Raw genomic sequence first — 15,250 nt, forward strand, 5'->3', positions numbered from 1 at the left:
TGCGTGCTGAAAAATATTAATTTTTGTACAAATTATTTATTTACAGAGTAAGGTGTATTTGTTAAGAGTTCCCATATGCTGACAGCTGAAACTGGAGAAATATCTTTACATTTTAACTATGTTTTGATGTTTACACCTTCTTTCTTTAAATCTTTCAAAAATATGCCACATACATTCAGGAATAATAGCAAATCTTTTGATTGAAATGCATCAGTATACGTTTGTGTCAGTTACATACATTTGGACTTGAAACAACTCTTACACAGAATACATTTTCTAACAAAGATATGTTATAGCTCTAAAACTGAATAGAAGATTAAGTGCAATATTCATATTCTGCACAATGTGATCATGTAACAGTCTGGTGGTAATGTAATTCACGATTTCACTGCAGATCCCAGTACAGGTCCTACCACAAATAATATCGGCCAGTTGGTAGTAGCAATAAGGGACCACCTATGGCAGGCTTGTGCACGATACATTGCTGCACAGGTCAGGAGTCACTATCTAGTACAATATATATATATATATATATATATATATATATATATATATATATATATATATATATATATATATATATATATATATCAGAAGTAGTGGATATAGTAATAGAGATAAAACAAATGGAACTGAGATCTTTAGAAAAGGGTAGGAGCAAACTACATAGGAAAATGGGAATTGTGGGAACAATACATACATGGGAGGAATGAGGTTAATGAGCTATGTAATGTTTGACTGAAAATAATTGAGTATATTATAAGTGATGTATAATGTTTGCAACTGGGAGTCTGTCAGTATGGTGTGTGATGTAAAATGCTTGCAACTAGGACTGTGTCTGTGTGGTTTTTCATTTATATAAATGTATGATTGCTTACATCATAAATGACAGTTTAATAAAGATGTTTCTTGTTTAAAAGAAGGAGGCAAGAATTCAATAATTTATGTAATGTTACTTAGGTAATCTGATACATAGCAATATATGTGAAGTATAATGTTTGTTAATGTTAATTTAATATAATTTGATTACTTTTGTATAAACGTAAATTTGCCTATGTCACTAATGATAATTCAATCAAAATGTTTAAAAAGCATATACACCATGACATTTAGATTACTGTTTCCTTTCTTATAAAAAAACACAGAGTATTAATGATTCATGCAGTTCCTTGTGTGTTGCATGGTCTGCTGTCACTGTTCAACAGGCAATCCCTCTTATCTTTAGATGTTTTTAAGGTACAGTTATCCTATTACTGTTCATAGAAGTTATGCCTGACTGTTGAGAGAGACCTGGCCAGTAACATCAAATGGTACCATAAAAGGAAAAATGTATTTTGTTCAGGGACTTTAGTTAATTATGTATGCCCTGAATCTCCTGGAATGGTAATTTATAAAATTAAAAATAAAGTGTTACTTCAGTACTTGACTGACTAGATTTCACAAATCGTATCTATTACAGTCTCTAAAGTTACATTTAACATGAGTTCATACTTTGCATAGGAATGGAAAATGTATCACATGCTTTTTTTATTTTCAGTGTTTCTCCACGTTTATTTATGACATTTTAGAAATAATTTACTTTTCTCTATTAAGGTACTGAACATCAAATTAATTCATTATGTCGTGCAACCAACGTATGTCCTCAGAAACAGCAATCATTATTTGTGCAGTGCTGAGGGTGAAGTGTTAACAGTGTGAGTGTTGATGGCAGGATATTCGTGTAATCTATTTTTGTGTGTGTGTTTCCCTTTTAACAGTGTGCATTATTTCTATCATCATCTCTGTAACTTTCAACTTTATCATTACTCATTTGGAACTGTTGATAATGAATGTGCCCTTAAAGGTGTTAAGCACTGCAATATCATAGGTTCATAGTAGCCAAAAAATGTACCCTGGCTTTCGCCATCCAAGAAAATTATTTTCCTGTGCCCCTGTCGAGCAGAGCCACAGAAGTGATCCCTGGGGTGAATTTCCCATTTCCCATCCAATCATCAAGATTTTTCTTGAAGAGTGCTAATGAGGAGCTCTGTTTGACATAGATAGGTAGTCTGTTCCAGAGTATGGGAAGTCTCTGGGACAGGAATCTATCCCTCCAGCATGTTCTGTTTATTGTGGTGACAGGGTTAAGGTCCCTAGAGAGTGTAGCTCGGAGGGATTGGGATTTCTTTAAGTGGAGCATGTCCAACAGCTTTGGGTTTGACATAGCTTTGTATGTTAGGCAGAGATTGCCCCTGAGTAGGCGATATGCGATGGAGTAAAGCTGTAGTTTTTGAGATGGTCTGCATAGGTCATCTGTTTGAGGCCAGTAATCTTCTTTGTGAGGTATTTCTGTGGTCTTTCCAGCTGTTGTAGATGTCTTGTGAGGTACATACCAAAAAGGGCATTGTACTCTATAATGGGTCTAATGAGTGATGAGTAGAAGGGAACAATGACCTCTTTTTTTCTGGATGAGAATCCTTTTGTGATGAGATGAGCCACGTAGAAGGATTTCCTGACCACTGTGGCAATGTGATTATCAAAGGAGAGACTACTGTCCACCTGTGTCCCAAGGTCTCATCACATTTTCAGCATTAAGTAGACTACCAGCTATGTGGTAGTTTATGGGTACAGAGTTTTTACCAAAGGGGATGACAATACACTTTTTGGCATTGAGCTTCAGGCCATGGCTTTGACACCAGGTATCTGTCTCAGTGAGGCCCTTTTCTAGTTTGTCCACATCGTTAGGAGTTTTGATTATGGCTCCTAGTTTGCAGTCATCTGCAAACTTTGTTAATAAAGACCTTCTGTGTTGGCCTGCACTTCAGAGAAGTAGATACCAAACAGGAGAGGACCCAGGACTGAACCCTGTGGTACTCCACTTGTCACTGGTCTGATGTCGGATTTGGAATCCGCTACTTTCACAGTGTGGGTTCTGTCCGTGAGCCAGTTGGCAACCCATCTTGTGACATAGGGATTTATACCTAGTTTAGTGAGCTTATCTATAATTCCAGAGTGGGGGATTGTGTTGAAAGCCTTGGTGAGATCTAGATAAGCTGTGTGAACCATTTTACCCTCATCTATGGCTTTGGTGACTGCTTCAAAGAAGTCAATCAGGTTTAGGAGACATGATCTGCCTTTTACAAATCCAAACTGAGTAGGGTTCAGAGTTTGGAGATTACCAATGTCTTTGTTTATGAGTTCCACAATGATACATTCCATGGCCTTGCAGACCAGGCTCATCAGGCTAATGGGGCGGTAGTTCCCGGGGTCCGTCGTGGCTCCCACTTTGTGGAGTGGGATAACTGTTGCGGTGCGCCATTCAGTGGCATGTTATGTTCAATTTGCATGCTATGTCTTCCACCTTTCTTTCCAGATTTACTTTTATTGTAAGCATTATCTTTATGGAAACAAATACATGCAAATGGACAGCCTCTTAACTGTAAGTTACCATCATACATAAACATATTCATTCAGTTCCCGTATCCTGCAGTTATATGCACTTTTTGTCAACATTTCCCTTTGAAGTTCAACAGTGGCATCAATGTACGTAAAAGCCACAGTAGTAAATTGAAGCATTTTATATTTTAAGTAACTGAAAGTTCAAGCCTTAGTCACAGTAGGTCGAGGTCAAATGTGTCATGCCATGTAAGAAGGTGTGTAGGTCACTACTGCATGTTGTGTATGGTATGGAGGGTAATACTTCATGCAGAGTTAGTAGATGTGGAGGACAGTACTGTATGCTCTGTGAGATGTGGATGACACTACTGCACACTGGGTGAGATGTGAAGGACATGACTGAATGCTGAGTGAGATGTGAAGGACACTAATGCATGCTGGGTGAGATGTGAAGGACATGACTGAATGCTGAGTGAGATGTGAAGGACACTAATGCATGCTGGGTGAGATATGAAGGACATGACTGAATGCTGAGTGAGATGTGAAGGACACTAATACACACTGGTTGAGATACGAAGGACACTACTGCATGCTGGGTGAGGAGGAGGAATAAAGGATGCTACTACACACTTGGGTGAGATGTGAAGGACACTATTCTATGTTGGGTTAGATTTGAAGGACTTTATGCTGGGTGATATGTGAAGGACACTACAGCACTCTGGGTGAAATATGAAGGACACTACTACATGGTGGGTGAGATGTGAAGGACACTACTGCATGCTGGGTGAGATATGAAGAACACTACTGCATGATTTATGAAATGTGAAGGACACTACTGCATAGTGAGTGAGGAGGTACAGAGGACACTACTACACACTGGTTGAGATGTGAAGGACACTACTGCATGCTGGATGAGGAGGTGTAAAGCACACTAATACACTCTCATTGAGATTTGAAGGACAGTACTGCACACTGGGTGAGATGTGAAGCACACTACCATATGCTGGGGGAGATGTGAAGGACACCACTATATGCTGGGTGATCTGTGAAGGACACTACTGCACGCTGGCTGAGATGTGAAAGACACTACTGCACACTAGGTAAAACATGAAGGACACTACTGCACATTGAGTGAGATGTGAAGGACACTACTGCACACTGGGTGAGATGTGAAGGACATGACTGAATGCTGAGTGAGATGTGAAGGACACTACTGCACACTGGGTGAGATGTGAAGGACATGACTGCACACTGGCTGAGGAGATGTAAAGGACTCGACTACACACTGGGTGAGATGTGAAGGACACTACTGCAAGCTGGGTGAGATGTCAAGGACACTACTGTATGGTGGGTGAGATGTGAAGGACACTACCATATGCTGGGTGAGATATGAAGGACACTTCTATATGTTAGGTGAGATGTGAAGGACGCTACCATATGCAGGGTGAGATGTGAAAGACACTACTGCACACTGGGTGAGATGTGAAGGACACTACCATTTGCTAGGGGAAATGTGAAGGACACTACTGTACACTGGGTGAGATGTGATTAACACTACTGCGTGATGGTGTGATGTGATTGACACTACTGCATGCTGAGTGAGATGTAAAAGACACTACTGCATGCTAGGTTAGTTGCAAAGGACACTACTGTACACTGGGTGAGATGTGATTGACACTACAGCATAATGGTTGAGCTGTGATTGACAATACTGCATGCTGGGTGAGATGTAAAAGAGACTACTGCACGCTAGATGAGAAGTGAAGGACACCACTGCATGCTGGATGAGATGTGAAGGACACTACCATATGCTGGGTTTAAAGATGGGGAGGAGACTACTGCATGCTGGGTGAGGAGGTGTGAAGGATACCACTGCATGCATTGTACAAAGGATGCAGGGGACACTACTCCATGCTGGGTGAGGAGATGTGAAGGACACTGCTGCACACTGGGTGAGGAGGTGTGGATGACACTAGCTCATACTGGGTGAGGAGATGTGGATGACATTACTTCATGCTGGGTGTGGAGGTGTGGATGACACTACTGCATGCTGAGTGAGGAGGTGCGGATGACACTACTGCATGCTGGGAACAATGATGTGGAGGAAACTACTGCACTCTGGGTGAGATGTGAAGGACATTACTGCATGCTGTTTGAGATGTGAAGGAAACTACTACATGCTGGGTGACATGTGAAGGACAGTACTACATGCTGGGTGAGACGTGAAGAACATTACTGCATGTTGGGTAAGGAGTTGTGAAGGACACTCCTGCACACTGGGTGAGATGTGAAGGACACTACTGCGTGCTTGGTGAGAGGATGTGAAGGACACCACTGCTGGCTGGATGAGCAGATGTGAAAGAGGGGATGTGAAGGGCACTACTGCAGGCTGGATGAGGAGACATGAAGGACAATACTGCATGCTGAGTGAGATGCAAAGGACAATACCACATGCTGGTTGAGATGTGAAGGACACTACTGCATGCTGGCTGAGGAGATGTGAAGGACACAACTGCATGCTAAGTGAGGAGGTGTGGATGACACTACCATATGCTGGGTGCAAAGGTGTGGATGACACTACTCCATCCTGGGTACAAAGGTGTGGGGAGACAACTGCACTTTGGGTAAGCTGTTACAGACACTACTGTGCACTGGGTGAGGAGATGTGAAGGACACCATTGCATTCCTTGTACAATGATAGGGAGGACACTACTGCATGCCTAGTGAGGAGATATGAAGGACACTACTGCATGCTGGGTGAGAAGTGAAAGGCACTACTGTACACTGGGTAAGATGTGAAGGACACTAATGAAGACTGGGTGAGATGTGAAGGGCAACTCTGCATACATGATGAGATGTAAAGAACAGTACCGTATGCTGGGTGGGATGTGAAGGACACTGCTACTACATGCTTTGAGAGAGGGGAAGGACACTACTGCATGCTGGGTGAGATGTGAAGGACACCAGTGCATGCTGGGGGAGATGTGAAGGACACTAATAAATGCTGGGTGAGATGTGAAGGACACTGCCATATGCTGGGTGAGATGTGAAGGATACTACCATATGCTGGGTGAGATGTGAAAGACACTACTGCACATTGGGTGAGATGTGAAGGACACTACCATATGCTGGGTGAGATGTGAAGGACACTTCCATATGTTGGGCGAAATGTGAAGGACACTACTGTATGCTGGCAGAGATGTGAAGGACACTATTGTATGCTGGGTGAGATATGAAGGACATTACTGCATGCTGGTTGAGATGTGAAGGGCACTACTGTATACTGGATGGGCTGTAATGGGCACTACTGCATGCTTTGAGAGATGTGAATTAAACGATTACACACTAGGTGAGCAGTGAAGGACACTAAAGTATGCTGGGAGAGATGTGAAGGACAATACTACACACACGGTGAGATGTGAGGGACACTACTACATGATGGCTGAGATGCTAGGGACACTACTACACACTGGGTCAGTTGTGAGGGACACTACTGTATGCTGGGTGAGGAAATACTCTTCATCAGGTGTTAAAGGAATTAAGGACACTACTGCTCACTGCTGATATATGAAGGACACTATTGCATGTTGGGTGAGGAGGCGTAGAGAACACCCCTAACTGCTAGATGAGATGTGAAGGACAGTACTTTATGTTGGGTGAAGAGCTGTGGATGGCACTACTGCATGATGGGTGTGGAAGTGTAGATAATACTACTACATCCTGGGTACAAAGGTGTGGAGGAGATTACTGCATGCTGGTTGAGATGTGACAGTACTGCCTTTTTGGTTAGATGTGAAGGACACTACTGCCTTCTGGGTGAGATAGGGAGGACACTACCATATGCTGGATGAGGAGGTGAGAAGGACACCACTGCATGCTGGGTACAAATGTGGGGAGGACACTACTGCATGCTGGGTGATGACATGTAAAAGATGCTACTGCCTGCTGGGTGAGGAAGTATAGAGGACACTACTACACACTGGGTGAGATGTGAATGACACTACTGCATGTTTGGTAAAGAGTTGTGAAGGACACTACTGCATGCTGGGTGAGGAGATGTGAAGTACACTACTGTATACTGGGTGAGAAGTAAAGGACAGCACTCATACTGTGTGAGATGTGAAGGACATTACTGTATGCTGGGTGAGGAAATATGAAGGACACTACTGCATGCTGGGTGAGGAGGTGTGGATAACACTACAACACTACTGTATGCTGGGTACAAAGGTGTGGAGGAGACTACTGCATGTTGGGTGAGCTGTTAAGGACACTACTGAATGCTGGGTGAAGGAGATCTGAAGGACACTACTGCATGCTGGGAAAGGAAGTATAGAGGACACTACTATATGCGGCATCAGATGTGAAGGACACTACTATATGGTAGGTGAGGAAGTACTCTTCATCAGGTGTTAAAGAATTAGTGCATGATGTGAAGGACACTACTGCATGCTGAGTGAGGAGATGTGAAGGATACTACTGCAATCTGGGTGAGGAGATATGAAGGACACTACTGCACACTGGGTGAGATATGAAGGACACTGCTACATGCTGGGTGATGAGGTGTGGATGACACTAGTTCATACTGGGTGAAGAGGTGTGGATGACACTACTTTATGCTGGGTGTGGAGGTGTGGATGACACTACTGAATGCTGGGTGAAGTAGTGTGAATGACATTAATGCATGCTGGGCACAAAGGTGTGGAGGAAACTACTGCACTATGGGTGAGATTTGAAGGACACTACTGCTCTCTAGATTTGATGTAAAGGACAGTAGTACATGCTGTTGGAGATTTGAAGGACATTACTGCCTTTTGGTGAGATGTGAAGGACAGTACCATATTCTGGGTAAGCAGGAATGAAGGACATGCAAATCTCCAAATGAAGAAAACAAATGACTCTAAGCCACAAGTGAGGTAAAGTTAGCTCTTTTGTTTATTTAATTTAGCAAACGTCTTCAGACAAACAAGTTAAAATAACAAATCACTTAAACAGGCAACCATCAATGACATCATCAAATATGAGTCTGCAGTCCACCCACATTTAAAGCTAAATACCCACATTTGTATAAAAAGCTAAATACATTTATATATAAAAACATAATATGCAAAAAAACACAAAATACACAAAATACATTGCCAAAGCACCATCGGATATGAAAGATTTCTGTAAAAAAACAACATAGGAAAAATATATATGTATATTAAATAATGTAAACATATTTACATTTTATATATATATATATATATATATATATATATATATATATAAATAAATATATAATCGCACATTTACACATATGTGCACAAAATTATATATATGTGTGTATCACACTCCATCCATACGAACATACATACATACATTCACACAGTACGATACAATAAAATAAACAATATACAAAGTTATAATCAGTCCAACAGGGAACACAAATTGTAAATTGATTGGCCCGATTAAACGGGGGCCCCATATTACCTAGCCAAAGATTTCAGCTCGAGAATACATTTAATGGATTGACTATCATTGGGGGCATGTGCGTTAAGTCTAAGCTGCCAGGCTAATTCTTTCTCATCAAGTCTCAATGAATATGGTCCCCCCCTAAAATCCAAACCAACCTTATCTACAGCCATAAACAAAAATTCATGAGTAGGGTTGATTTTCATATGCCTAGCCAGGGCATTATTTAAATTCAATTTCCCAATACTATACACATGTTCATAGATCCTATTTTTCAGGGGTCTCTCTATCCTACCGATATAAAATGCTGGACAATTTTGGCAAGTACCCAAGTAAACAACCCCCTTTGAATCACAATTAAACCTTTCTTTCACAGAATAACGTTGGTTATGGACCATAAAGGTGTTTACAAAAACTGCAACATCCACATTTAAACATACCAGGATGAGGGGAATGGTGGAGGGACATACAGCCTTCCACTATTGCTTTCAAATTCCAGCCCTTCCTAAAAACCACATTGGGCTCATCCCCTCTACCTCTAATGGTCGTATCCTCATGTAAGAAGCACCAATTCTTAATTAAAATGGATCTAATTAGGGGTGCATCCAATGAAAAAGTAATAATAAACCCAAGGTTAATACAGACACCCATCTGTGATCGTGGGGACTTCACATTCACTGAAACATCAGCTAAAGTAACTGAAGTGACTGGGATGGTATGCCCCTCATGAGGAATCAAAGGATCCTCCCCTGGTTGGCTGACAATACAACCAGAAAAAATTGGTAATGTATCCCCTACATGTCACTGATGTCCACCCTGGGCCCATAATGTCTCACCTACATGTCATTGATGTCCACCCTGGGCCCATAATGTCTCACCTACATGTCGTTGATGTCCCCCCTGGGCCCGTAATCTCTCACCTACATGTCGTTGATGTCTACCCTGGGCCCGTAATGTCTCACCTACATGTCACTGATGTCCACCCTGGGCCCCAAACAGAAGTGGTCTAAAGAACCCATCATTCCTTTTCGTATACACCTCACTAATCAACTGGTTAACAAGTCCCTTTGGGTGACCCCTCTTGATGAACATATCCTTCAAAAGGTAACACTCAACCTGGAACTCAGAATCAAGGGACACCATTCTGGCTGCCCTAACAAGTTGACCCTTGACAACCGCCCTTTTCTGATAAAAGGGGTGGGAACTGGTGTAGTGGAGGAAGGCGTTAGAATAGGTAGATTTCTTAAAAATTCTAGAAATAAATCTCGCATTAGATCTATCATTAATAAGTTCAACGTCCAAGTAAGCTATTTTATCATTTTGGAAATCCCATGTGAACTCCAGAAAATTGGTAAATCACGTAATATGCTCAACAAAGGCTGATGCCATGGGCTTGTCACCTTTCCAAATGATAAAAATATCATCCAAATAATATGTGTACCAGGCCACCCTGTGTTGGAAGGTTACATCCCTTTTTCTCCCAGTATGCCATCACAGTATTAGCAAAGGTGGCACCACAGGGAGAGCCCATGGCAATGCCAGTTTTTTGTAAATAAAATTTTTTATTAAAAATAAAATAGTTGTTACTGAGCACCAGGTCCAACAAATAATCAATCAACTTGATAGTGGGACCATCCACTTGTTTCTCCAACAAATAATCCCTGACCCAATTACGCCCGATGTCTTGAGGGATTACAGTGTATAAATCTCGAACATCAATTGTGAGGAAGTTATACTCACTACTGTAAGGCAAATCATTGATGGCTTTTAAAAAGGCCTAAGAATTCTTACAGATATGAGGCTCAGCTGAAAGTACATACTTCAATTTGGTGTCAATAAATTTAGCACACCCAAAAGTAATTGATTGTCTACCATCCACAATCGGACGTAATGGGGGGTTATTTAGATCTTTATGTATTTTTGTCAGCCTGAAAATAACGGGCACCACGACATTAGTAATATCCAAATAATGGTGCAAATCAATATCCACAGACCCATGGATAAAAAGGTCATTAATGAAACCCCTTATACGCTGATAAGCCCCATTAATCTCATTTCTGGACACTTGTTCATAGGCCCTACCAGCCAAAAGAGAACACATCCTCCTACTATAATCCTTGTTGACCATGAAAATAAGCCCCCCACCTTTATCCGGTTTTAATATATGGATACCTGCAAACCTTAAATTAAATAACACGTCCCTTTCAATTGGAGATAAATTGTGGATATAATTACCATAAATGGACCTATTATTAAACAAATGCCCGATATCATTCTCACACAATTTCACAAAAAACAAAATAGATGTATGCAATGGGGGGGTTGAAAATGCTGGCAATTCTAAAATCATTGGTTAAATTATTAGAATTACAAAACAAAACATTTAAATTCAGCTTCCTGGTAAAACATTTCAAATCCACCAAGGTTTTGGCCAGATCACTCCGTGCAGTGGGCATGAAGGTACACCCTTTACCAAGCATCTCGACCAACATAGATGATGGTGTAAAGTATGAATAATTAAATATTTTAAAGTCTTTAGTGCTATTGAATATAACTTGCACTGTAGTCTCATGTACTAATGTTGGACAAATAACAACGGACCCAAGGTGAGTGTCCACTACCTCCTCCATCTGTTCTGCTGCCTCTTCCTTTTCCAATGTCCTTGATGTGAGTTGCCCTGCTGACCCCCTGAGTTCATGCCACCAGCTCCCCGAAAATCCTGCAATGAAGAAGGATGAATAACAGCATCAGAAGAAGGGCTGTTAGAAGTGACATGATTTTGTTGGTTAGAAATCCTACTCCCTCACTATCCATGTGATTCAATTGACCAGATGGTCCTGATCCTAGATACAAAACGTCCACAGAATTGGTCCCAGCAATCCCGTTCCCATCACTGGCTAAATGTTTATTATATCCATTCATAGGGGGTGGGGGATATGCCAACCAGTGTTCGTAATTGTGCTTGTCCCTGTTCAACTTCCTTAATTTAGTCTCTCTAATTTTGAGAAAGTACTGTCAATACTAGAGAAAATACGTGTAGATTCATATTTATAGTGTTCAAAATCATTGTCCGCCTAGATATCAGCATCCAGACGAATAAGTTCAGTTTTAAGGACATCAATCTGTGAATTATAGTCCTTGATCAACAGTTTTAAAAATTTGCAACCCCGTCGGTCAAAAAGGCACAATAATTCAATGTAAGAAGTTGAGTTGGAAACAAGTCCAGTGGGGTACCACCACTGCCTTAACCCCTTAGGGACCTGTTGCCTATTTAGACATTACCTCAAATACTGAAATTCCAATTGGAGTTTCTTGAATTTAAACAATTTGTGGTCAAACAACTTCAAATTGTCGAAAATAATGTTCCTAGTCTCCCCAGAAGGGCCTGTTGGTATATCAGAAAAAAAACATTAGCAATTCCAAGTAAAACTGGCTCCTTGAACCAATCATTCAAACAAGGTACCTTAGAAAAAGTACTCACAGGCCCTTGATGTGGACTGCTCGGTTGACAGGAATTGTTAAAAGGATGACAAAAATCCGATGATGCCCTTAGACCAGGATTGCCCAGGTTGGTGGAAGAAACAGAGGCAATAGAAAAAGCCCCTCGATCCTGTGATCCTGAAGGGTGGGTGGAAACTGTAGCCTCTGAAGGTTGCAAAGAACTTCCACTGATTTGGCTATATAACCCGTCAACACGTTGAGTTAAAATCTGTATCAATGCAGTCAAATTCCCAATAGCGTCAGAGCCAGAAGAAGCAGTAAGGCTCACGCTGGGAAATAGCACTTGCAACCCAGGAGTAGGTTTGTTCTCCATATTAAATCTACAAAGCACAAAAACAAACACAAACTGAACTGTAAATCTCCAAATGAAGAAAACAAACGACTCCAAGCCGCAAGTGAGGTAAAGTTAGCACTTTTGTTTACTTAATTTAGCAAATTTCTTCAGACAAACAAGTTAAAAACAACAAATCACTTATGATTTGAAGAGCACTACTGCATGCTGGGCAAGATGTGAAGGACACAACTGCATGCTGTGCAGGGTGTGAAGAACACTACTGCATGCTTTGAGGGATGTGAAGGAAATTACTGCACACTAGGTGAGAGGTTAAGGACACTACCATATGTTGGGTGAGATGTGAAGGACACTACTACACGCTGGGTGATTTGTGAGGGATACTACTACACAATGGGTGAGATGTGATGGACACTAGTAAATGATGGGTGAGATGTGAGGGACACTACTACATAATGGGTGTGATGTGAGGAACACTACTACACACTGGCTGAGATGGGCAGGACACTACTGTATGCTGGCTGAAGAAGTACTCTTCATCAGGTGTTAAAGGAATTAGTGCATGATATAAAGGACACTACTACTACACCCTGGGTGAGATATGAAGGACACTACTGCATGCTGGGTGAGAAGGTTTAGGGAACACTGCTACATGCTGGATGAGATGTGAAGGATAGTACTTCATGCTGGGTGAGGAGGTGGGATGACTTTACTGCATTATAAATGAGGAGGTATGGATGACACTACTGCATGATGGGTGAAGAGGTGGGGATGCACTATGACATGAATGGTGTGGAGGTGTGGATGACACTATCCTGGGTACAAAGGTGTGGAGGAGACTAGTGCATGCTGGTTGAGATATGACACTACTGCCTTTTTAGGTGAGATGTAAAGGACAGTACTGCCTTCTGATTGAGATGTGAAGGACACTACTGAATGCTGGGTGAGGAGGTGTGAAGGATACAACTGCATGCTGGGTACAAAGGTGGGGAGGACACTAGTGCATGCGAGGTGATGAGATGTAAAGATGCTACTGGCCTCTGGGTGAGGAAGTATGGAGGACACTACTACATGCTGAGTGAGATGTGAACGACACTACTGCATGTTGAGTAAGGAGTTGTGACGGACACTAATGCATGATGGGTGAGATGTGATGAATACCAGTACATGCTGGGTGAGATGTGAAGGACACTACTGCAGGCTGGGTGAAGGGGTGTGAAGGACACTACTGCAAGCTGGGTGAGGGGATGTGAAGGGCACTACTGCCCACTGGGTGAGAGGATGTGAATGACACTACTCCATGCTGGGTGAGAGATGTGGAGGACACTACTGCACACTGGATGAGATGTGAAGGACACTACCATATCCTGGGTGAGATGTGAAGGACAGTACTGCATGCTGGGTGAGATGTGAAGGACACTACTGTATGCTGTGTGAGTAGGTGTGCATGATACTACTGTATACTGGGTGATGAGAAGGTATGGATGACACTACTGCATTCTGGGTACAAAGGTGTGGAGGAGACTACTGCACTTTGGGTGAGCTGTTAAGTACACTAGTGTATGCAGGGTGTGGAGGTGTAGAGGACACTAGTGTGCACTGGTTGAGATGTGAAGGCACTACTGCACACTGGGTGAGATGTGAATGAGACTAATGTACACTGGATGAGATGTGAATGGCACAACTGCATGCTCGGTGAGATGGGAAGAACACTACCATAAGCTAGGTGGGATGTGAAAGACACTACTGCATGCTTTGTGAGATGTGAAGGACACCACTGCATGCTGGATGAGATGTTAAGGACACTACTGCATCCTGGGTGAGATGTTAAAGACACTACTGCATGCTGGGTGAGATGTGAAGGACACTACTGCATGCTGGGAGGGATGTGAGGAACACTACTGTTTGCTGGGTGAGACCTGAGGGACACTACTACACACAGGGTGCAATGTGAGGGACACTACTACATGCAAGGTGAGATGTGAAGGACACTATTAATGCTGGGTGAGATGTGAGGGACAGTATTAACATTGGGTGAGATGTGAGGGACATTACTACTCACTGGGTGAGATGGGGACACTACTACATGCAGGGTGAGATGTGAAGGACACTATTAACGCTGAGTGAGATGTGAGGGGACACTAGTAATGCTGGGTGAGATGTGAGGGACACAACTATTCTCTGGGTGAGATGTGAGGGACACTACTACACATTGGCTGAGATTTGAGGGACACTACTACACACTGGGTGAGATGTGAGAGACACTACTGTATGCTGGGTGAAGAAGTGCTCATCAGTACTTAGTGCATGATGTGAAGGACACTACTGCACACTGGGTGAGATATGAAGGACACCACAGCATGCTGGGTGAAGAGGTGTGGATGGCACTACTTCATGCTGGGTGAGAAAGTGTGCATGACTCTACTGCATGCTTGGTGGGGAAGAGGTGTGGATGATTCTACTGCATGCTGGGAGAGGAGGTGTGCATGACACTACTGCATGTTGGGTGCAAACATGTGGAGGAGACTACTGCATGCGGGGTGAGATGTGAAGGACTCTATTGTCTTCTGGATGAGTTGTGAACGATACTACAATATGCTGGGTGAGATAAGAAGGACACTATTGCATACT

The sequence above is a fragment of the Protopterus annectens genome, chromosome 14.part0 (assembly GCF_019279795.1).
Source record: "Protopterus annectens isolate FY-2018-M chromosome 14.part0, PAN1.0, whole genome shotgun sequence".
NCBI lineage: Eukaryota > Metazoa > Chordata > Ceratodontiformes > Protopteridae > Protopterus > Protopterus annectens.